The sequence below is a fragment of the Chionomys nivalis genome, chromosome 1 (genome assembly GCF_950005125.1).
Source record: "Chionomys nivalis chromosome 1, mChiNiv1.1, whole genome shotgun sequence".
Lineage (NCBI taxonomy): Eukaryota > Metazoa > Chordata > Mammalia > Rodentia > Cricetidae > Chionomys > Chionomys nivalis.
The window spans coordinates 143,118,139-143,144,108 of record NC_080086.1 but is presented as its reverse complement, the minus strand read 5'-3'; the positions used below and the strand labels follow the sequence as shown (position 1 = coordinate 143,144,108).

The following is a 25,970-nucleotide window of genomic DNA, read 5'->3' as shown; positions in this document are numbered from 1 at the left end:
CCAACTAGGGGACAGGGGGAACAGACGGATTACCTGCCAATGTTCTTTTATGTCCAGAAGGTGGCAAAATGCTAGCTGTTTCAGAAACGGTGCCGTCTGTGGGCAAGCCTGCTAAATCTATGAAGGAGGCAAGGTGGAAAATACAGCACCCAGGGCCCATGATGAGAGATCCAAAGAGACTTGAGCAGGAGACAGAGACAGAAAAAGAGACAGAGATAGGAAGATAGAGACAGAGCTGGAGGAAGAGACTTACACGCAGAGAGCCAGAACAGACACAGACAGACAGAGAGACAAAGAGAGAGGGAGATAGAGACAGACAGAGGGAGATGGAGACAGAGCGGCGTGCGGATATGCACGCTGCTGTCCTCTGTCCCCGCTGCTCACTAATAGAGAACCGGTATTTTAGTGCCCTTTTGTGCCACTGTGCTTTTAACTGCTGTTAAGATAAGGAATAATGTCCCCCCAGCTGTGCATAATAGTGCTGTAATTCCATCAAGGGGCTTTGATAACTTCATAAACCCTGACAGCCAAGCCTGAGTGGATTTTCATGTCACTGTAACACCGAGATGGAATTACAGCCTTAATTTACTGGGTGTACATTTTGGGGGTACATTACTGAATGTTAAATCCTGTTAAAAACAAATCAGCTGATGCCATCTGGCTGTTCCCATCTCATGGTGGCCTCTGAGCAGCCACAGGACTCTGGGTCCTGGTTCTTCTTCACCCTGCTTCCTCCGACATTGGTTTCTTCCCCCGTCAGAATCACAGATTCCCCCATCATTATCAGCATCTTATAGCCGCCTAACTTAATTTGAACTTCACCAAGGTCTTTTGCACACAATGCTGTTAGCGTGGTGAGGATGTCAGTACTCCCTGCTCACACATCTGAAGTTAGGTTATTTGTGTTCCATGGAGCGAACGCCTGCAGGCTCTTAAGAATCAAAGCAGTGTGTGCGGGGGACCTTTCAGATCCCTATGGAGGCAGCAGCAGCAGCAACAGCATCAGCAGCAGCTGTCCCTCCCCTCCCCCGCCTGTGCTCCTTACACCACTCTCTTCACACAGGCCCACTCTTCACAGTCTCTTTTATACCAATTCAAAATTTTAATTCACATGCCGTAACTTAGAGCATTCTTGAAGGCACGTCACACATTGATGTTTGCCTCTCTGTTCCTCTAGCCACCTCTGTTTTTAAACATCCCAGTGACATTACTGGCCCTATCTTTTTGAAGTACTTAACTGTACATGAGATGGCCTCTTTTCATCTCATTGCAAGTAGCTTTCTGTCATTCTCTGGCACCACCACAGAAGAGTGTCAACTTTATGAAACCATATAGAAGTCCCTTTTCCAAATATGATTCATGTCCTAACCTTGCTGGAGGGAAGCATACCTCTGTGGAAGAGATGGGTTACCGCTGGCCGTCCGGGTTTCAACAGAACACATCTCAATCGAATCTAGCAAAGAAAAAGAGAGAATTGTTCTTTGTGGCTTTGGTGTCATTTTGGACACGGTGTCCTGTGTTCTGTGTTTAATATAAATTTAGAGCAGCTCTGAAAATGTCACCACAGGGACTGTACACAGGGCAATGGGCTGGGGCGGCAGCACCCTGGCCCGGCTGCTTGGTGACCAGGTGCCTAACATTGATTCATTATTGAGTCATTTCTCACCCGAGATGCGCACCCAAGTGCTTGCTGTGATCCATAAATGCTTCAGTCCACTTTGCTGGATAAAGGTTTGGTTTTATGAGTACTATGATGTTGGAAGCCCATAAAGTAACTTCCTTTGGAAGAGACTGTCTTGGGAATAGCCTGTTTTCTTGTAGCTTGGTTTTTAGTGTTGGTCCCTGGCTCTCTTGATTCTAATGTAGAGGCTGAGTTGGAAACTGACCTGTGGGGAGCTGTTCTCTTTGTTATAGTTCACATATCGCCTCATTTCCCTCTCACAGCCTAGTGCATGATCGTGCTTTGTAACCTAGGCCATGCCGAGACACATGGACTTTGGATGCTGGCTTACTGAGACTTTGAGTTAGGAAGTAAGGTCTTCTCTTTCACTTTCCACATCCTACACCATGTCTTCAGAGGCCTGCATGCTGACCATTGCACCATGGGGCCTAACCTGCAACACCCATCTCTATGGGACAGCCTGGTGCAGTCACACGTGACCTTGAAACTTGCCAGTTGCTCTAACAGATTTCCTGTGATGTAGTTAATAGGTGCCCGTTAAACACAAAGGCCTTGGCATCCTGGTCTTGCGTTTTACAGTATGTTAAACAAAAAAGACAAAAGGCAGTAATGTATTTTCCCAAGAGAACAAGGGTCTTCAGAGGGCAAAGCTTTGGGACACAGGAAGAGGACAGGGCCCAGGCTCCTCCCTGCACAGTTATGAGTGAGCACTGCTGTCACTTAGAAAGTATGGTGCCCTGAAGAGCTGGAAGCCCAGATGGAGTGTGGGGGTGGGGTGGAAGACTCCATTAACTTAACTGACGTGTGGAGGCCAGAGGGACACAGGGAATCTGGGAGCTGATCTGCTGAGAATGCCCCCGCAGGAGGGATGAAAAGGAGGCAGGTCTGCATAATGCAGTTGGCTGGCAGGGTCAGACTTGTTCAGGGACAGTAGCCATGGGGATGGTAGGAGGACGCAGATAAAGAATAGGGGCCGCATATTTGTCATGTGATCTGGAGGTTACTTGCACTTTGACTCTGCATAGATTGACGTTACAGACCTGGGGACAGTTGTCTTTAAGTTAGTGACATGCCCCTCTTTGAAATTTTTCTTTCTGACCACTGAGACCTAAGACATCTATTTTCCTCCCACTGCTGGTACCAAGCCCAACCAAACATCATGAGACAAGGGAAGAGAGTAGAGGTTTCCCCTTGTGCCCGCATCTGCCTACTTTCTCTCTACCTACCCGGATGCTGTCTTTGATGCTCTGGGGCTGAGCATTAGCTCTTGCTAGTGTGTCTTTGGTTGTTTGATTTGCATGAAGGCCTTCCCTCATCACCTGTTCATCATGCAGGGAGCATGCTTTCTTTTTCCAAGATAGAAGCTAAGATGTGTTTGTCCTGTTTGACCTGAGCATCACGCTGCCGTGTGTATCCTCCCTGCCCTTACAAGGGGTGGCATATTTTATTACTCAACTTATTCGCAAAAACAAAAACAAAAACAAAAAAAAAAACAGGTCATCACTAAGGCTGCGTATTTAAGTAACAATGCACTCGAGAAGTTCTCTTCTGCTCTATTTTTATGATCTTTTTTCTCAGCTCTCAAGAACATAGAGTTGAATTAACACTGTTAAGTGACTTCCGGGGTTGGAGCGCGTGGTCTTCAATGGTGTGAGAAATGTTCTTTTTTGCTTTCTTTCTTTTCTCTTTATCTTCAATTCCCACTGCGGTTGCTAGGGTACTAAAATGAGAATATTTAGAAATCTGCACACTTCTTATAGAACTCAGGGTTATTTGTATGGGAAGTGTAACCATGTTAGCACCTGAGGAAAAGCCAACAGCCTTTTAAAGGAACAGTAAGCTTTCTGTGGCTGCTGCTATGTTTGAACACCTCTCTGCTTGTGCACTTCAGGCAGGTGGGCCCTCTCAGGATCCCCATTCATAGTTCTCATCCATTTCTTAATGGTTTTGTCCTCTCTTTTGTTGATGCTCATGGTTAGTATAAGCATGTTTATTGAGAGAGGAAAGAAAAAGCTAACAATGTTTAAGTTATGATGAAGCCAAGAAAAATCAATGACTATTAGAAATGACTTAAATCAAAACTAGACGTAGGTGTGTGTGTGTGTATGTGTGTGTGTGTGTATGTGTGTGTGTGTGTGTTATGTGAGGAGGTGCATGTGATTTCCATCAAGGCGTCAAGGCACCTTCACCTGCCAATTCTGTGTGTTCAGAGTACATCCATTGCCTGTCCATGTTAAAATCACTTTTTAAGTCATATATGTATGAATTTCACATGGGTATCACTGAGAGCCACCCTTTACTACTCTGTCTCTCTTTATCCCAGGCACTTGTAGACTAGTGTATGCATAAGGCAGCTGAATCCAGTAGTGATTGGGCTTAGGGGAAGGCTAGTGAAGGCCAGGGGGACTCATCCAGGGAGACCTGTCACCATATTCATAATAATTCTTATATTTTTCTCATGAGTCTAGCCTTTAATGGCTGAGAAATCTATCTAGTCCTTAATCAACTGAGCAGAGCTCATAGGGACTCACCGATACTGAAGCAACAATCAGTGAGCCTGCATGGGTCTGGGTCAGGTCCTTTGCATATGCTATGGTTGTGTAGCTTGGTGTATGTATGAGACTCTTGGCAGTGGAAGTGAGGGTGTCTCTGACTCTTTTGCTTATTCTTGGGACCCTTTTCCTCCTATTGTGTTACCTTGTCCAACCTTGGTATGAGTATTTGTGCCTAGTCTTTTTCTACCTTGTTATGCTGTGTTCAGTTGGTATCCCTGGGGGAACTACATTTTTTACTGAAAGGAAATAGAGGAGGAATAGATCTGGTGGATAGGGGAGAGGAAGGGCTGTGGGAGAAGAATACAGAAAATTATTGTGGAGGTATTTCTTCAGACATCCTCGGTGGCATACTTGGTCAACATAATTTGCTTGAGTCTCCGTTTTGCAAAAAGACTCATTTGAGGTTGTTGGTCTCTTCTATCTTACATTTTTCTACAGTTCCAGAGGCTCGTCTTGCTCTGGGTAATGGTGCTTTATCCTTTTCTAGATAGTGCGGCAGCAAGGAAGTCATTCTGCTTTTCCTTGCTCGCCCATAGCCTAGCCACTGACGCATAAAGCCAACCTTCCTACCTTAGGACTCTGGTTATCTGGGGCACTTCTGACCTATGCAGGTATGCCAATGGTGCCCACATCTTCACACAGTTCAATTCCAACAGATGGTGTTGGCACACCTTTGAAGACAAAGACAATGTTATAGTTCTTATGGGAGTCCTGGAGGAGCCAGTAGAGGGCTATGTGTGTCACCTAATAAACAATTATCCACAAGTGAATGCACATAGAGAGCAAATATATACATTTAGATACCGAACATGGGGGGACAGAGATATGACTCTGCTGTTAAGAGCACTTGCTGCTCTTACGAAGGACCCACTGTCCAGTTCTTAGCACCCACATGGTTGCTAATGATCTGCAACTCCAATCCCAGAGCATCTGATGCCATCTTATGTCCTCCATGGGCACTGAGTACATGTGGTGAGCATAGGTACATGGTTGTGAAACACCCATACAAATATATGTAATCTTTAGTAATGTGCACATCATTCCTTTTACTTCTCAAATATTACAAAAGATTCTAACAAATTCCCTGGATGATTCTTGATTAGAAATTTAATTGAATTAATTTTGTAGCCAGCCAAACATTTCAGTTCCCACCCATGGCGCTGGCTGAAGTTTAAACTCTATGTAACTAACTTGTGAGTTTGGGGTTATTCCCCTGGTCTTTCTCACAGGGTAAACATTTGGCCTTTGGTGAGTGTGCCTGGTTTCATTCCATTACTGTAAAAAGTACCATGGCTCAAAACAACTTAGAGGAGAAGAGGGTCTGTTTTAACTTATAGGGTACATCCCATCGTTGAAGGAAGTCAGAGCAGGTACCCAAGCATGAACTTGAAGTAGAAACCACGGAGGAATGCTGCTTGGTAGCTCATCCACAGGTTCATGCCTAGCCCGGATTCTTATACAACCAGGACCACCCACCCAGGGAATGGTGCCGCCCACAGTGGGCCAGGCCTTTTTACAACAGTTAACAATTAAGACAATTCTTCACAGGACATCCCCTAACCAATATGATCTAGCCATTGAGACTCCCTTCGCAGGCGTTTTTACCCTGGGTCAAGTTAATAAAATAGGACAGTGAGAAATCTTGAAGATGCTTTCTGATACGAGCAGCTTCATCTTCTCTGACCCTTTTTGACTTCCTGTTTCTCACACTTTGCAACAGAAGGCATGATCATATGTTGTGATCCTGGTACCAACTTCGTTAAACTCCAAGAGAGTTTGACTCTGTGGTTCTATTAGCAGACAGTGAGATGCCTGAAGATGTTCTAAACTATTCCATGCTGACCCGATAAGCAGTCGGTGTCCGATGACAGGGACAGATGACATCCAGGTCACCACCATAAATGTACAGTACAATCATAGTAAGATAATGAAGTGTGAGTGCTTTGGTGGGGACCAGCAAATGTGGAGATGTGGAGAAATTAAACATGCAGAAATCTATGGCCCTCGTTCTCGTGTGCATTGAGAACTTTCCAAACTTTAGGGCATAGAAATTCCCATTTTCCGTGACTTCCCAGACCCATCAGGGTCTCGACTGACCTTTAGAAAGTGCAGCGCATTCTTACAGCCTCACAGCCAGCTATCCTAAGACCTAACTAACCCACATGATGCCTTTGGCTGATGAATTTGTTAAATCTCCCCATGAATCATTTCTCTCTCAGTCTTCACTAGGCTAGAGGTCTTTCTCTGCTGCAGATACTGTGTGTGTGTATATATGTGTGTGGGGGGGGCGGCTGGAGATGTGCCTAAACTGAAAGAAATTACCCACCATTCTGCTTAGCAAGTGCTCAGGTCCAAACACTTCAGTGAGTACATGCGTGTTTGTACCAGTTTGATGGAATTAACAAGCAGATAACAGAAGAGCCAGAACAATCGTGCGCTTTCATCCTTTACCAGAGCTGCTTTCTGCTGCCGTGTGCCGTGTCTCAGGAAACCTCAGGTTCAGACTGGGCAGAAGCACACTCTTCCTCTGTTCATGTTTATTTTTCTATGCTATTGCTTTTCTTCATAACAACCACCAACAATCTGGCCCATGACACGTGTGATATAGTCTAAAGACGTGTAGCATGAGGTCATGTTGAAACCCCAGCAACCCAAGCTTGCATAGTGTCCAACAGATGTCCTGCACTGCTGTGTGTTCCTCGGACTTCTTCACCCCATGCCATCCCTGTGAGATCGGTAAAGCCTCTGGGGCACCTAGATAGATATACAGCTTGGAAACTCTAACCCCAGCATCATATGAGAATTATTAGATTCATTATTAAAATCTATCAAATTTCAGAAGAATGGGAAATTCTGGTTTCAACTTAACGTTGGAGTTTTGTGTCTTTTTTTTTCCCCCCCATGAGATCCCGTTCAGCATCCCCACATGTGAAACTTCCTCTCCACTCTTAGGGAACCTGGTGTTTAGGCTCAAACAGTGCTGCCCCTACCTTTGAACTACACACAACCTGCCTTTGTTACAGATCACATTAGCCCAAAGGCTGGTGAGCAGCGTCCCTCATTCATTGGCTTTTCAGCTTCCAGTTTCATTTGCTTGTGCAGTTGCCTGAGTAAGAGAGACCTGCTGCTGGTTGGAGCTATAGGAGATGGCACTGGGTCTACTTGCCCCACCCCTCATCATTTTGATGGTTTACTTCACCCCTTTGCTGTTTGTGAGCCACCGGGTGCATCGCTTGAACTAAGACCTCAGAATCCATCAACCACACGGCTGCAGTCACTGCCCGTCCCCTGTCGCTTCTGTGGCTGGTTAATACCTTGACCTTTGCCTGTTTGCTGATGGGGCCTCATGATGTCACTAAGCTTTGGGAGCAAAGGTATTTTTAGCCTTCTTTCAATCTCTCCTTATTCTGATACAGATGGAGTACCTGCTCTGGCCGCTTCCTCCTCATTCTCTTCCTCTATTCCCTCTGCCCCTTCCTCATCTTCTCTGGCCGCTGGGGCTGCTTTTCTCCCCTTTCTTGGGATCCCTTCTCCTGCTTGCTCTTTGTGGCAATGTTTACACTGTGCTCTGGTTAGTTTGTCAACTTGACACAAGCTAGAGTCACCTGGGAAGAGGGAGCCTCAGTTGAAGGGTTGCCTCCATCAGACGGGCTGGTGGGCAAGTCTATGGGGCCTTTTCTTAATTAATGATTGAGGCAGGAGGGCCCAGCACACTGTCGGGGATGTCATCCCTGGGGTGTATAAGAAAGCAGGCTGAGCATGCTATGGGGAACATTGCCTCCATGGCCTTTGCTTCAGTTCCTGCCTCCAGATTCTTTTGTTGAGTTGGTGCCCTGGCTTCCCTCAGTGATGGACTATAAACTCTAAGAACAAATAAACCTCCTCAAGTTTTACCATTGCAACAGAAGACAAACTAGAATACATTGTTTCCATTGGGATCTTTTGTTCTGAAGAGCTGAGCCCTGGACACTAAGCCCACTGAAAAAGGATGGTAGCTACTAGCCAGTGGTATCCCTGGATCTGAGGCCCCAATCCCTGGCATTTTTATAACAAGAGGGCACATCGAGGCTGAAAAGCGACTGCTACATGGTGCAGGCAGTGGAGAGTAAGGCCGAGCTCCATTTGGCCATCTTTGGCTCTTTCTTTGTTTCCTGGGACAGTGACTCTGAACAGCTGATCCTCCCAGATTCAGACATCTTTCCTTTAGAGTTTTCTCCTCTGCCCATCTGCTCAACCCCCTTACTTCCTCAACTCAGCTCAAACTTTGCCCTCTGCCTTTGACCCCAGCCTGTAAAATGTCTCTGCGGCTGTCACCAGTCAGGTAGATACCCCATAGCTCCATGATATCAATAACTCCACTAGTGAAGCCAATGAGGTAATATTCCCTGCAGCTCTAAATATAATTTAACAAGTTAAACACTGTAACATTGTGGTGAATGCGCTATTAAGGGACTGTAAATTGCTTACATAGCGTCAATAAACACAGTGCCCTCAAGCAAGGTGCTGTTAAGAGTTTATAATCTAAAGCAGCAGTTGAAGTATCACCCCGAGGCTCCAACTCTAAGTCAGATAAAAACAAAGGGGCTGAAGACTTTGCACAGTGCCAAGTGCACACAGGAACGCCACACGCTTTAGGGGGTAATTACCTCGCGAACGCTTAATGTAGATTTGCCAAGAAACACATCTGTTATCAAATTTGCCAATGATTAATTTGAGTCCTCCCTTTCCCCAGAACGCAGGGGAGTGAAGGTGCCAGTTATACTTGGTATATGTGTCCCTCGCCAACCTCCCTTTCATGTCGCCTCCTTTTCTTAGTACGAAGACAAATATTTTCATGTACTCTCCCACGTGGGCGTGCATCCTTTGGGTTTGTGTGCAGCGGAAACTGTTTTGTGTAATTAGTTCTTGCTGGTGTTGCTGAAAAGGATGCAGAGTGTGTGTAAGTTAATTGTATATTTTAGAAGCAAGATAATTCATGTTTCAGATTTGCAAGCCCCCAAGCATTCTTCCCCATCACTGCCTTGTTCTTAGTGCCCCAACCCCTTAGCCAAATCCTTTTACAGAACACACCCCTCTTCAGTCCCTCCCTAGAACAGAGCTGCAGCCAACTGGTGACTAACCCTTTCTGTGCTTTCACTGCCCTCCAGAGTATTTGGTCTGGGGCTTTTGCATTTGATCATTAGACTGGGAAGCGCTTAGCATTTTACAAATATTACCTCATTAATCACCGTGACCATCAGCTCTGATAGTGTTTGCTGTGGATTTGAAAGTGATGGAGCAAAGAGCGTTCTGTGGTCAGGAGACTTGGGCAAGACTGTCTGGTAAAGGGAGAAACGGCAGCGGGAGGGAGCCACAAGCTCAGGTCTCGATGTCACAGTCACCACAGGGAACAGGTTAAGAGAGTGATCTCTTGTGCTTTCTGTGCAATTTGTTATTTCTAACGAGCTAGCGGAGTTACATCTCAGCTCTAAGTGAGGTAAAAGGTTCATTTCCTATTTGGATTATAAAGGCCATCCTGGGATCATAGAAACTTAGATTGTGTTGCTCCTGGTCACTATGTATGTGATGCCCATGTCCTAAAGACAGGTGGTGTCATGAGAGAAGGCTATTTTATCAGAACAGCAATCAAAATATCCTCTGTGACCACTGGCAGACAGTGCCTCTGTTCTCCTGTAATCTGCCCCCTCCATGTGTGTGTGTGTCTATGTATGTAGGTTCATGTGTGGAGTACATAAATAATGCATACATGTGTGTTTGTTTGTGCATGTGCGCATACATGCACACACGTGTGGAAAGCAGAGACCAACCTAAGGTATCTTCCTTTAGGAGCCATTCTCCTTGTTTGTTGAGACAGGGTCTCTTACTGTGACCTGGGGCTTGCCAATTGGACTAGACTGGTTGGCTGGAAAGCTGTAAAGATGTTCCTGTCTCTGCCTCTCCTGTGCTGGGATTAAAAGCAAGCCTGGCTTTTTTAAAACAACAGCAACAGCAACAACAAAACTTTGGTGCCAGAGAGTGCTCGCTCCACAGGCACTCGCTCTACTGACAAACTAAGCTACATGCTTACCCCCCTCCTGCTGCCTTGCCCCTGCCTCGATTGTCACATTCTTCTGAGGACATGTCAGATGTCTCCAAAGTTTGCTTATGGAAGTGTTCCCAGGCTCCATGCTACACAGTTTCTCAGGCAGACAAGGTTTGGAAGATGGGAGCGGCGTGGGAGATGCTATGGGATGATCCACCAGGGACGGCTTTGGTTTGAGGGCCAACTTCACCATTCTTTGTTGTAAAGGATGAGGTAGGCAATTTACAGCGAAGTTTCTTACACATTGGATTACCGAAACCGCTTCCAGCTGGCCGCGGCCTCTCCATTAGGAACTAGGCCGCTCTCCAGGAGATGTTTCCACTGGTGCCCGGCAGCCAAGCCAGCTCTCCCAGGATCTCGGAGTGGGGTGGGCGCCATTCACTTTCTTCCTTTCTTCTCAGGTCTAGATTTCATCCATTAAGACGATCCTAAAGGTGGGCTTCTTTAGTCTGTTGATATGAAAATCCTCAGATAAAATAATTTGTGAAGCAAGACTAGTTCCATTTGTTTTGTTTTGTTTTTTTAAAACTTCGGTTAATTTTTAGATTCTCTAACACTCCAGAAACCCCCTCCCTACCCCCACCTAATTTATTTCATAAAACATAATCCAAATATATCCTGGGAGATACACCATCGTTTTCCTTTTCTTTCAAGTAATGCATTCTTGTGTAAACATGTTGTTTATGAAAGGGCCTTTCTTGGATGCTTTGTGTTGCTTTTGCACAAGAAAATACATTTGAAAGGAATTCTCCCCAGCCTGGCATGTAATGTTTCATTAGCCCACATAACCTTGTTTATTTGCTTTTTACAATTTTATTTGGGAAAGGAAATCAATTTGCACCCCTGACATGCTGCCAGGTTCCTGTTTATAAGCACACAATAGGCAGCTCGGAGGGGGTAAGGATACATAGTTTAGGGTTTCAGCCCTGAGTGTGACACAGTCTGTATATGAAACCGTAGTGGCCGTTGACTTTTCCTGTCCCTGCAGCTGCACTCTGCTATTTAAACTTTTTTTCTTTTTTAATCAGAACATTATCCAGTGTGCACGCAGTAAGAACTTAACCGTGCTGGGCGCTGGAAGTGCAAGGGGGAAGGCCAGCCGAGAAGCATGGACTCTTTGCTTTTTCCTTGCATTGCTTTATCCTGCCGCCGTTCTTTTGTCTTGTTTTCAAGGACACTTTCTGGACCCTTACTTCAACTGACCAGAACTGAAACTCATTGTCCATTGAAGAGAATCCTTTTCCTTCACCCACAACCAGGCCAGTAATGGCCGGCATAAAGTCCCCAGCTTGACTAACATCTTCCTCCGCCCAGTGCCTCTCAGCTTTTCTTCCCCCACAAGATGAAGTCGTTTTTCAGCAGGTCAAACATACAGACGTCCAAATGTCAATAGGAAATAAAAGTGTGAGACAGAATCTCTCATCAGCTGAACAAATCTGCTAAGAGAGTCAAGAGATCCGCCCTCCACTCCTGCCTTTGGGTGGATGTGGCCCTCAGGGCTCCATTTTTCTCACTGCTGAGGCCAAAGTCAGTCCCAAGGTTCTCTTGGGTACCTTCCCCTCAGAATTTTCATTAAGGAGCCTTTAGCTCTTGCAATGCACTTCTTCCTGTCTTCTCAGTGTGTACACGGGCCCACTATGAGATTTACCCATCTGAGGTCCTGTCCCCATTTCCTTGGGTAGCTCCATCTTTTGCCCAGCTTCCTGGGTGTCAATGGCTGCTTCCTGTGTTTAGAGTTTTCCTGCTCCTTCTCATTTTCCTAAATTCCAACCAAAACTGAGCCACTAAATCCTGCGTATTAGAGGTGCTAGAACATTGCAGCCCAACACCCTTTTGGCCCTAGGACTATGCCTGAAGGCAGGAGAACATCCCTTTCCATCTGCCCTGTAATTCACAGGTCAGCTGTTAGCCATAGACTCTCCTCTATGAAGGCAATGGGCTTTTTCAGGTTTTTCAGGGACCCTCTATTTAATTGAACACGATATCAGATCTAGGTATGATCTGTATGTGAATCCAGAATGTTCACAGGAGTCAGGTGAAGGGGCAAGCAGGCTTGTTCAATGCTTGGCTTCGAGGGGGATCTTTGGACTTCGTCTGTGCTACAGGACACACTTAAATAGGTGTAATTAGATCATGTCACAAAAGTTAAGACAGAAGACAATAAGCCTTCTGTCCTCTGTTCTGATCGAGCAGTCCTCACTCTATAGTCTCCCCTGGAGTTTTATGTAACTGGCTTGAAGGCTCCACACACCGCCTTCCTTCCATGTTTTTCATGCCTCCCCGAGGCTTCTCTCCTGTGCCTTCATCAACTGCGGAATTGTGAAAGGATTTTGGAGTCAACGACCCCATGTGCACAGTAAGACATTTGGGCTTAGAACAGCCTCGGCTCCTGGAAGGGCCCCTTCCTAGGCTAGCTAGGAAAGGGAGACTGGGCTTCATCTCTCAATGTTACTGTTCTGTGGGAAAGAAGATGGAGTTGGTGGAAACTTAGCCATCCAGAGACAGCAGCCCCTGGCAACACTGCAGAGCACATTCACAGGCAAAGCTCCATCAGCAGAGGAAAGATCATCCAAGAACCTCGAGTGCTTCGTGGTTCGTTTCTTGCCTGCAGCACATGTTTTACCTGCAGATATAATCTTGGAAATGAATTCTGGTACTCGAATTTTTTTTTTTTGGATTTTTTTTTAAACCAATTTTAAACTTCAAATTCATCTACAAGGCCCTGAAAACCATTTCGTAAGATGACTAGTAAAGTGTAGGAATGTCAAATACGTCGGAGAAACCTATTTCTTCGTATAAAGGTCTACAATTTGTTTATTGTGCAGCAACCAGATGATAAATAATAAACGTACACCACACACACACACACAGGTGCACACACACTCACGCATGCGCATACATACAACACACATTGATCTGAAAACAAGAAGATAAACACACACACATGCACATATATCAGAGAACAAAGCTATGAGTCCCTTGGTCTAACAATTCACCGAAAGCTTCAGCAATGTCATCATGGCTCTTCTTGAGATCTTCAACTTTCCTAGCATGGTTATTTTTGATCTGTAAACCTATCCTATTTTTTTTTTATGTTTATTGAATAGCCAGTAAGTCTGCCCTGTCTTGAGGCTGTCGTCAGAGCATAATGAAATGAAAATGAACTCAGGAGTGACTACAGAGTGTCCGAGTAACTGAAGGCCTATAGCCCAGGTATCACATCACAAAAACGTGAGGTTGCTAAGGGAAGGGTACCTAAATAAAAATCTGTCACGACATTAGCACATTGCTTAGCAAGTCAACCCATATATCCTGGTTGCCTAGGTAGAAACATGCGGTTCTGGATCCCTCCTCCCCTCCTGTTCAGGAATTTTGGCAGAAAAGAGAGTTGTTCTCGGTCTGGCGATGGCTTTATGGTACATAAACACCAGGTGCCAAATTCTTCCTTCTGCGACTCTGGCATATAAAGCCCTTCTTATGCCAAGCCCAATTGTCTTGCCAGCAGGAATGTCAGCAAATAGGAAGCTATGGCCTTAGAGGGAGACCTTGTTTGAAGGGTGTGTCCCTGAGTTCAGAGGACTGATGCTTGTCTGGGCTCATCTCTGTGGGGTGGGGCTGGGTTACTTGAGCACACCACGGGACAGGAGCGCATCTTAACTCTGCCTTCTATTGTTTCTTTCTGTCCAACGAGAAGCTTGAATCATGAGTAAATGAAGTAAGTTTATATTGTTACTATGTGACCTTAGACACTAGGCAATAAAGTTGGATATCTTAAGTTTTTCCGTTATGATGGGTGGGCTGCAGCAGAAAGACATTGTATGGCTGTCTCTCAAGCCAATCTTGCTCTTTTGGGGCCCCTTGAACACAATATGTATATGTATACACACACACACACACACACACACACACACAGAAATCATAGTTTCATTTCTCTATGCAAAAATGATGGGGCCATTTCTTTCCCTCCCATTCATTTTTTTTTCTTGTATTGATTTTCTCCAGTGAGACAGTGTATTACAAATAGCTTGTCTGTGAAATAAAAGTAATGCATAGTTTACTAAACATGTAATTGCATTGGACATTTTTGATTGTAGATCCAAGCCTGCTTCCACTCTGTCTTGAAAGTCTCCCCGCAGACTGGAACGATGATGTGATGGTGTCCTGATGGAGGAGGGGGAGGTTTTAGAAGGAGGTCGTGGTAGCAACAGAGGGCAGGGTATTCTATAGGAAAACAAATTTGTGCTTTTAAAAGGTGATTTAAAAACCTTGAGGTCTGAGGGAGCAAACTCATAGACGACCTTGGTGGGAAAAATAGAGTTCGTTGGTGTTTTGTGTGGTTTTCTCATCTGAAGTCATTGTTTTCGGCACAGGAATCGGAAGTGTGGTGTGTTCAGCTTGGAAGATGCAGTGAGGGTGCCATGAATGGGAAACGATGGGCTGGGGCAATCAGAGAAACAGAGTTGTGATTGTCTGTGAGATGGTCAGGAATCTCATTAGAAGTAGAGCAAGTGCCTGGGAGAGGAGGGAACAGAGCAGGTAGAGGCCACTGGTCCGCAGGGACAGTCGGTGTCTGGTCTCGAGGACATTAGGACAAATGGAATCACAGTGGTCATAGGTGACATCATTCAGGGTCTGGGACATCTTAGCCACACTGCAAATGGAAGCTACCTCACAGGCTCTCATCCACTTTTCTGCAGCCCTAAGGATCTGGAAAATGCAAGATACTGCTGGCAGAAGCATGTAAAATCTGGTCTTAATATTCAGACAGGAGGTCCAGAAGCTTCACTGGGGACTGTTACAGTCAGTCAGTTGTGACTAGTCTTTCCTATGCTGTATGGCAAATGTTGTTTGCTTGCCATGCTCAAGAGAAAAACGTTACTTCACTATATTCTTAGCTTGTCATCAAACATGGCAAACCAGATGTCTCTCTGACTCTGTCTTGCTTTACTCAGTTTGGTTTTGTTTGGCTTTCAAGACTGAACAAGCCAGCTGGCGTGGCAATTGCAAGGCACCTATCTTCCAGGAAAACAGGTGATTGCCAAAATAGAAAGAGGCTGCCGAGTCCAGATGGGTCATTAGACCAGTACCACAGCAGCTCCATTCCCCAGTACCAAACAATTTACAAAGCCAGGCTATTCACAGAGAGCCACTTGACGGGTTCTACCAGCCCCAGATGAAGTACCAGCAACTCATTCTCTATTGTCTCAGAGGAGGAAGCCTTGCAGCGCGCTTCCTTGCCATGGAGGCAAGCCTGTCAGGTTTGTAGTCAGGCCATCGCGTTTCCAAAGGCTCAAAAAGACAGATGCCTAATCAGAGCTCCAGGCAAGGTGGTCTTCCAGAAATTTCTTGGTAGTAGACCAAAGCTTCCCAGCTTTAGGCCAACAAAGAATAGGAGCTGAGAAAGAGGGTCCAGGAGAAGCGGGGAGCAAAGGTGTGACTTCTCTCAAGTCAGCAATATCCTGTGTGGTTTCCAAGAGGGTGTGATGGGTTTTTTTTTCAAGAGTTTGTGACTCTTGTTGGCAAACTGGAGAGCATCAAGCATCCTCGTGGTTGTATGATACATGCTCTTATTTGAGTTGACAAAGTTCTGGTTTGGAAGGAAGGGAAGTTTCCTTGGTAATGCCCAGAACTAGCCACTCACATCTATACCACTGCTAGGTTATTGGCGACTGCTCTCCACTGTCCTGCATGCTTCGCTCCCCTTGTGACATGACCCTTTTGTCCTCCCTAAACCATGATGGTATGAGAGCCTTCCAAGGTCAGGGTCACCATCTGCTTACCTTCCCCACACCTTCTCCAGGACTCCAGATCCTCACTTGCTTCTGATCCATGCCTTTGGATTTTCCCAATCTGTGGTCACTTGAGTTGGTGGCTCTGGTTGAAGCTGATTACAGAGGGTCTCGGGGGAGACTGCTGCACACCGTGTTGGCTGCACGTGCTGAGGTCTTAGGAGGAGGGAAGGCAGCACTTGCCTTCTCTTCCTATTAGGATCTCAGCTTGAAAATGACAATGTGCACAACTTGAGCAATAGGAAGTTGGGTCTTTGTACTTCTGTGGCACTATCTCAGAAGCTGTAACTCATCTGTCAGTTCAAGCAGCAGACGGTTTATTCTGTGTCAGTCACGGAAATAGGTGGCATTGAGAGAAGCAAAGGAGATGAGCGCTTTCCTGGGAGTCACAGTACCAAATGCGCCATGGAAATTGGGCTTCAAAGGACACTGGAAAAGTGACATCCAAGGTAAACCTGGAAAGAGAGAGGCAGGGAGTCATGCTGAGAATAAGGGGTCATCAGAAGAGGGGGCAGAAAGGTCGAATCTAGACACCGTGTCCATTAGGAAAGCTGATGAAGTAACCCCTCTCCCAAGCACTACTGTTTATGTTACCTTTATGTTCAAAGGAAGCAAGGGTGATCATCCTCATTTAGTGTGTGAGAAAATGCTATTGAATAGTTTCCAAACAGTATGTGATGGGACAGAGAGGGCCTCTGAGCATGCTCAAGACATAGTGTGGAGACGACAGTCTTCATATACAGGTTTCCTGGTGGCTAGACGGGAGAGGCTTGAGTGGAGGGTTAGAGTCAACAGTGGGAAGAGTGAGCTGAGATATAAAGTCTTGAGGACAAGGCTAAGAACGGGCTTTTCATAGAAGAGATTCTGAGCTGTAGGCTTTGGAACTGGGAGGAGAACCAAGAGAGTGCAAGGTTATGTTAGTTCATCGCATGGTATGGGAGGGACCAGAAGAGTTACAAACTGGAATGATAGTTTGAAGCTAGAGGAGCAGACAAGGAGACACAGCCTTCTGGAACCAGTACTAAAATATGGTAGGGTGGGTGTTAGAATCATAAAAGCAAAATTGCCAAACTGGAGGCATTAAGTGAGATCATGTGCTTAGCGGTGGCTGTGAGCAGGCCTGTTGACTAGCCTGCTGTCCATCAAAGGGCAGACCGGCGCCGTTGAGGATGCATCTTCGTTTCTGTTGTATGTGCGCCGGTGTTAGATATTCCTCTGGCCACGTGTTTGTCATCTACTCCTTCTCTTCATTGCCTCCCTAACCCATGAGCTACTGGCAGCAGTGAGAGCCCTGGTTTTATTTTTCTTTTCATTTGCACAGCACTAACTGTAGACTTACTCAGCAAATGTGTTAGGTCAAACCCCATCCTTGTCATCGAAGCATTCAAAACAGGAAGGAATAAGATGGCCTTAAAAATAAATGAATGCCAGCGTGTTGCAAGAGTTTTGACAGAAGGATGCAGGGACTAAGGCAGAGAGCACCTTAGTGGTCAGGGATGCGGTAGAGCTGCTGTTATCATTGGTAACCATGGTGATAAACCTAATGATACTTACAATGGAAGCTATAAGGATACTAACTGTAGCCAACAAGCCAACATGGCATTAAGCACTGTACTTACATCGCCTAATTATATCCTTACAAAAAACTTTTTAGGGTAGGGTTGTGCCCATTTCACAAATGAGAAATCTGAAGCACACAGATACTACATCTGTGCTTAAGAACATACGCCACTCACTCACTCACTAACTGTATATGGCCTGGCTACTGAGCACACATCATGGAGACAGGCACTGACTGTTCTTAAGAGGATATGGTTCTCCCTCGAAGTGTGAAGAAGGCAGGGCAGAAGGGCAGAGCGAGGAGAAGCGAAGCAGATGACAGGAAAGGGGCTGAAGGCTCCACAGAGATGAAACACAATCTGAATCTTGAGGAATGGATTGACTACAGAGGAACTACTACCTGCGAAGGTGAAGCTGCAGTCCAGCTGTTAGGAAGCACTGAGTCCTGTGTGTGTGAGTAGGATGGGGAGGATCTGGGAGGGAGCAGGCTGCTGGATAATAATATCTAGGTTGGTGGGGGCATCTTGTGAACCTTTTGGAGGCAAATGCAGAAGGTATTAGATAGCCTACGGAAGTCCTTCCAGGCCACAGTGGAATGAGCAGCTGTCTGGAAGATTCTGAGAACTGAGGAATCCCATCAGTGAGTGGTGACATCAGATCACGTTTGATGTCTTGAGCCTGTTTTTTCTAATACCCTTATGAATCCAGGTACAGCAGCCACTGGCAATGGCTGCGTTCTAATTCTAGGGTGTGAGTACAGCAGAGAGGAGTTTTTTCTTTTAATCTATGGGGATCAGCTCAGTTTGTCTTACTAATAATAAGACAATACAACACCACAGAATGGGTAAGTGATATCTTAGGGGGACTGGTACATTTTTGATTAACGTTCTGGGTGTCCATGGTCAAGGTTGTTGACAGGGTCCTGAGAAGGACCCATGGCCAAAGACAGCCGTGCATGAGCCTACACCCTCTGACATCTTTCCTTATTAAACCACTAGGATTCCGCCACGAGGCCCCATCCTGCACAACTTGTGAGTCATCGTGAAAGGCTCACCTCTAAATATCAGAGTAGGATTAAATTCTGCCTTCTTATTCCCTCCCAATGGGAAGGAAATTCCAGCACATGAACCCTTGGGGGCACACAAACCATATCCAAGTCACAACACAATGCAGATATATGAAGTGGAAACAGTGGAGATAATGGTGAAGGTGAGAACAGACTCAAGGATAGTTGTAGGTGGCTGACTCTGTAACGGAAGGGGTGGGGCCTTTGGGAGACACCTGGAAACTTTCTCACAGTCTAGGGTGGCACCTGAGAAGATGTTTATTGTCTGGGGCATTTTACTATGGTATTAAATGAGTAGCTATAAACTATCCCCAGGAAGAGCTCGGATGCTCCACCCTGGTACTAGGGCAAATCACAGAGATCTGCAGATGCAGGAGAGCGGAACCCTTTGGGTGGGTGAGCGTTCTGGATCATACAGGCTCCAGACCGACAGGACCCCTGAGGGAACCATCTCTGAGGGTTCCAGAAGCCACGTGCAAGCTTTTCTCACTTGCCTACTATAACAGCATCTTCCCCCAGTTCAGAGCAAGCATAAGCCTCAGACGAGGACACTGGCCTTTGGGATAAATTAATGCTGTCACCCCAAGCGTGTCCACGTATGGAGGTGCTGGTGGAGACACAGATCTGTATGACTGGTGCGACACACTGATTCTCAGGATGCAGAGCAGTGTTATCGACCTCTCTGTGATGCTCGTGTGAGGAGCATTGACACACTGATGGTTTGCCATGACCTTTTCCAAAATGAAATATTCTCATCACAAGGCAATTGCAACATCTCAGCTTCCTGCTTGAGGACTCGTTTATAGATCTCAACACCTGGCTGTAAGCCGTTCTCATCAGTCTTTCTGTGCCTCCTTTTTCTCATCTCTAAAATGGGGCTGTTCACATTATCTACCTCTTGGCTGACTGTCAGCTTTGAATGGATTTTCTTACATATGGTTTTGTTGTATAAGTGCTGGCCATTATTGAAATGATTCCTTTGCTTATTAGCCATGGGGTTAGCCATGAGAAGGCGCTTCCCCACTCTGAGCTTCATGGTAATTTACTACAAGGAAAGCAACACGCATTTGCTATCACTAACCATGCTGGGATAGTAGCTATGTCTCACATGCTCCTGGCTGCAAGCCTGTCGTTAGACGGTTATCTCTGTTGTAAATCGAGGATGGTAGGGTTCAGAGAACTAAAATAACACGCCCAAGTGATACAGAGATGATGTGGACATGACCCGATGTCTAGCCAATCTCATGCTCACGCTGCCCCCTGTAACCTTGTCCCTCTTCAAATGCTTCAGCAGCAAACTCAGAGAAAATAAAGCTTCTACTTGCCGCTCCAGGCTGGAGTTTTCCCAGACCCCTGCACTCCCCTCTTCCTTCTCCTTCCTGAAGAAGTTACACGGTGTGTGTTCTCAGCCTGTGCATCCTGCTCTACCCCACTCTGGTGTGGAGAGTGCAATCTAGAGAGAGAGCTATGGAGAGAAAGGAATCAGCCTAGGTGGACCCTGGGGCTTTTCCCATTTTGTGATTCTTCCAATTCTTCATTATACCTCCATCTGCAGAGCAGCCTACCCTCCCAGCAAGATGGCCACCAAATAGTGACAAAGCTACAGAAAGCCCCAAAGAGAAAACCGTGGCCCACTATCGTCTTCCCTATACCCCTGAAGCCTGGTACCATCTAGAGGAATAGAACTGCTGCTATTCTGTGAATGTCTTAGACATCTTTTGGATGCGGTTCATGGACATTTAGCTCTGGGAGGTTCTGGAAGTCTTCGTAACTTCCCCGGGCATCATTAAAATGCAGACAACCCCAAGATTGCACAACTTGGCTTGTAAATGCGCATCAGGATGACCCTGAATCTTTATGAAGAAACTTGTAAAGCCTCCGCACCTGGGCAGTTGGATAGAATGTAGATTTGAAGATAATATTTTAGAGTCGTGTGGGAATCTTCCTTGGTTGGACTGTGCATGCTAACCTTTACTTTCAGTTGTGGTCCACTTCCCCTCATCCTTCATCATTACCACACCCTGAAATTATAGTTATTTTTTTTAAGAACATAGATGCACATTTTTATACACTAAGTTGGTTTTTTTTTTTTTTTTTTTGCATTTTGTGCTCCAAGCCCATACATGTAGAAAGTGAATTACCACTCTACCTCAAGCTCACTGACTATGCAATCAAGACTCATTACTCCCCTGGTTCTCATCCCATTCACACCCTGCATGCCTCAGAAGACCAATGGATGGGAAGCCAAGCCTTTCAGGGCAAGAAGGAAAAAGATGTCAAGGACAAGCTGAGGAGTGTGGGCCAAAGAGGAAGAAAGTTAGGCAAAGACTGTTTTTAGAGTCAGTCTATGGAGCCTCGTCTCTGATGACTGGGAGACAGCACGGTCGCTAGATCCCTTTCATCTGCTGTCATCTTTGAAAGGTCCACTTCCACAAAAGCTTATGGTTATAGAGAAAAATATCAGTTTGTAAGTCAATGAATCACAGCCCCAAATGTCTGTTTTGAATATGTAGTGACTCATAAGATGTAGCTGCAGAGACTTGTGGAGTGCCAAAGCTGGAGAAATAATAGACCATGTGGTCCCGGGGTTGCCTAACTCCTGTCGAATGCTGAAGGTATTGAGCGTGAGGTTGCTGAGTGATTTACCTAGGTTACGTGGCCACTGGGCACCAATGGGCAAGATTGGGATGGGGAAGCCTACTGACTCTCAAACCAGTACAGTTTCAAAGGTAGTATATGTACCTGATCATCTAAAAGATGTCAACCCAAGTATGATCCATGTAAACGAAGGTGCCTTAGCCATGGGAGAGATCTGAAGGTCATCCTGTGCTATCTCCCTCCTGATGCAAGAGTCCTGTTGTGAACATCCCTGACCATGGATGATGGTCATTCATCCTGGCTTACTCCAGGCCCAGGGAGCTGTGTATTTTATGAAATATTTTATTTTGTCTGTGAATATCTCTACATACTAATAAAATCATTCTGACATAAGGTCAATTTTATAGTTTTGAAGTGTTGACTCATAAATTTGAGGGTGTCCAGAGGTCAGTGGCGTCATAGGTGATAGTGACTTTTGCTTCTTAAAATGAAAGCAATGATGCTCACCTTGTAGGATCATCATAACGACTAGCGATGTGGTCTATGAAGTATCGGCCATAGTGCCTGCTTCAACATAGACTCTCAAGTTGTAGTTATAATTGATTTCTGAGCATCGTGATTCCATGTTCTGAAATTATGCCCTCTGGAGCGATGCAGACTGTGTTTAATCCTGCAAATATTTAAAGGCATTTAGTGTGGCCCTCGAGGTCTTCCCTCTCCAGACTAAATATTCCCTGCTTCCTTGGCCATTCTTCCTGCAATGCATTTTGAACTCGTTCACTACCCTCATTCTGTCCCATTTGTCAATTTCCCCCTTCAAATGTGGTGGCCAAATGTGGTCAGGCCCACGTATCCTACTGTGGAAGAATTACTTCCCCTGATCAGGACGTTTCACTTCTAAAACAACCTAGATTTATGTTAGCATTTTTGGAAGCCAGATCACACAGTTGGCTCGAGGAAAACCTGATTCTGCTTTCCAGAACACGAGCTGGGTCTCCAACTTTGTGTCAGCCGCAGATTTGACAAGCACAAGTTTTATATCTTCATCCAAACTGTTGATAAAGATGTCGAACAAGGAAAGGCCAAAGGCCGAACTTCGGTGCACATATCTGATCCTGGTCGGCAGACTGACATCCATCCCGTGTCATCTGTTTGGTGGCGTTGTTTCTCTAGCTTCAAATCTGCCCACCTGCACGATCGACAATAACTTAGATAATATGCTCCTTGTGTTTTTGAAATTGGATGTTGAGTTTATGTGGAGGTAAAATGCTATTCTTTTATCAATAAAGACGGGTTTGAGATCTATAATTGGGACAATATGAGCTCGGAAAATAATTTCACATTTGAATTCCTACGTAATGCTTAAAGAAAACAGTCACCTTCTCTAAACGTGAAATGAGAATTCTTTTGCCAGATTGTTTATTTTCCCACAATGTTTTAAAATCACTCTCTGGGTCTAGGGGAAGAAGGCTAGATATCATGCACACTTTATGTGTGTAAATTGGGAAATAATGAAAAGATGAAAATATAATTCGGGAGTCATCTTACAGAGACCTCAGAGACAAAGAGACTTCTGAAAATTGTTGCCGGGGAAGGATATCAGACTTCTTTCTAGATAGTAGTTATTTTCTATTTATTGCTCCTCAGAAAGGCTTTGGCATCTCAGGGTGAAACCTTTTCCTCTGATCTGACATGCCGTGCTCTTACAAAAGTCAACCATGTTCCTTGGGGCGCAGCCTGAGCCTAGTCTTCCTTGGTTTGTGTGTAGACATAAAGACGGTTGGTTGTTGGTCATTCGTAGCAAAGCATTCAAGGTTCAGATGTTCACCACTCAGGATGCTTTGAGCATCTCCCCAAGGTTTTCCTTTCAAGTGTTCTTCTGGGTTGTGATCTCCTGCCCATGTTTGATCAAGTTCCTTAAAATCTGAAACTCAGATGCTGCCAGCATGCTTTCTGGAAGGTGAGCAGATGAGATGCTGGCGCTCTCAAAAGCTGATTAGTGAACAGAGGTGTGAGGCTCAACAATCTGAGTATCCTGGGAATGCTGTCCAGCCGGTCACTAGGCTGTCACCTGTGATGTGGTGATGGAGTCACAGTGGAGAACAAAATCAGGTTTAGTTTCTACCCTCGCTGTGGTAGCAAGTGATGGCAGGAGGAGCTAATAATCACAAAATTAAGCACATTTATAACCTTTTTTTAAATGATTTATTTATTCATTATGTATAGTGTTTTGCCTTCATGCCAGAAGATGGCACCAGATCTCATTATAGATGGTTGTGAGCCACCATGTGGTTGCTGGGACTTGAACTCAGGACCCCTGGAAGAGCAGGCAGTGCTCTTAACCTCTGAGCCATCTCTCCAGCTCCAGCACATTTATAATCTTTAAAAAAATCCCTCTAAAGGGAGAAGTTCCCATCACTAGGGAAGGGTGGAAGACTTCCCACGGAATGACCAGTCAGAGTTGAAGGTGAAGTCCAAACAAGAGTGTTGGTGTCCAACAAAACAAAACAGCCAAGAAAAATCATATTACAAGGTCTGGTACTGACATGGAGTAATATCAGAATGAGGACAGGAGAATTCTGGAAAGGTGGGAGGAGGTACCAAAACTGGAACAAAGATGGGATTAGATGAACTGCTTGGTAGGAAGGATCCCTCAGCAGCTGGGGAGGGAGGTCACAAACAATGCTATTGGTGTGTTTCAAAGCAAAGAAGCCAAGCAGTGACTGTGTGCAGTGTGGTGGGCTATACATTTTGAAGAAATCTCAGCATGCTAACATGGGAAGGAGGAGGGAGAAGAGCCAGATAGAGTGGAGAAAGTCTGAAGTCTCCCACGACAGGACAGGAGATGACAGTAGTTCAGTTTAGGATTCTGGAAGAAGGCATGGGAATATAGAAAGAGGAGGGATGCTTGGGGTAAACTAGTAGAATTTGGAACTGCATCTGGGCATGACAGAAAAGAGGTGTCCTGGGTAACTCGAGACTTCCCACATTTCATGGTCTCCTCTGTGTGTGTAAAGATGTGCTTCTAGACATCAAATGATACGGCTTTAGTGATCCACTAAATACCATTATAAAGACAGAATCAGAACTCTCCCAGACTTTGGACCTATTATTGAAATATAGGTAACCATAGCAATATGAGACATTTTTGAGTATCATTGAGGAGCTAAACAACACAAAAAATTGCTCACACAGTGTTCTGGAGCTGGAAATAGAAGGGTGTAGGGTGCACTTTTGAGTGAGAAGACCAACAAATGATCTTGATTTTCATCATCATTTTAGTGCTCTTGACGTCTTCAGATCCTGTAAAGGAAAATACAGCAAATCCCTGCCTATGTGGCCACATGACTCTTCACACTTGTCCCTTCGCCCAGCCACAGTGTTTTTCCACGCCAGGAAAACCATCAAGTGTGTTAGAGGGGCCTTATATCGTGTGTGTGTGTGTGTGTGTGTGTGTGTGTGTGTATGCCTTTGGGATCCTGTGACAACACAGTCAGCTCTCAATCTGAGCCAGGTGCCCGTTTCACATCTGGACTCCTTACAAATTGTGTGATCAGGGCTGAGAATTCAGAAACCTGGGAAAGGTGCCACGTGATGGGTGCAGCTACCCCCAATGCCTTCCATGTTATCACCATCATTTAACACATAGTGCAGGAAATCCTGCTCTTTGCAGAAGAAATTCAAAGGACCACTTCACAACCTCCTGGGTAACATTGATTCTTTTTCCTTGCTAACACCGAAGTGTGGACAGATATATCCCCTTTCCCTCAAGTGGATTGCAAGGGACACCCCATTTCTCTCCCCCCACCCCGCCCCGTCTTCAACCTACTATCCAGCTGGTCTCTAGAAGACCCTTACCCTTCTGGACTGAAGGATGGTACCTCCTGCTAAGGGGTCTGCCTCAGACCCTTGCCTGTGAGTGGCTGGCCATGCACTTTCTCTTCCTTTGCTAGGCTCTGACTCTGTTTCATCCAGCCCCAGTGCCCTGATCAACCTTGTCCTTCCTTCAAGTGCATTCTATCTCGTGGTGCCACTAGCTTGCTTTTCTACTTAACACAACCATTTAACCCAATTTTATTTCATCTTACTTCTGAATTTCAAACAACATGACTTCCACGGGAGTCATCAGAAATCAATGCATGACAGTAGTCTGTTGTGTGGCTCAGACAATGTATGTGTTCCTTCTTTAGTTCATCTAGGCAGCAGTGTTTGTTGAAGGGCCACTCTGATCCACACACCACCATTCTCTAGTCTGGAGGGCAGGATCACTGGTCTATATTCTCTTATTCCAATCGGTGCTCAGAGGGAGATTTGTGGAGACCGAGCCAAATGATGCAAGTGTTATCCTTGTCATTGGGCTCCTGGTACTCTGATCTGATCTATTAGGACCTTCCCTCCACACCCCACAGCTTGTTCAGCACCCTGATTATAATCTATGAAAGTCTTGGTTTCCTGGAAAAAAGGATATGTGGTTGTAGTGTTGTAGTACTGAGAACAAGGAAGCCAACAGTCGGGGGCACTGTTGTGCAAAGGAGGATGGAAAACTCAGTCTGTCTGATCACAGCATTCTGCGCCCACCCTATTCTAGTGTCACCCAGTGAGACAGGTATACACTAATCCTCCCGCCCTCCACCATCTG

General features: G+C 45.5%; 1 protein-coding gene across 1 annotated transcript in view; it reads left to right on the top strand.

Annotated features, from left to right (window-relative positions):
* Creb5 (cAMP responsive element binding protein 5) overlaps positions 1–25,970 on the top strand; it is a 315,746-nt gene that overhangs the window by 45,537 nt on the left and 244,239 nt on the right. The window lies entirely within an intron of this gene.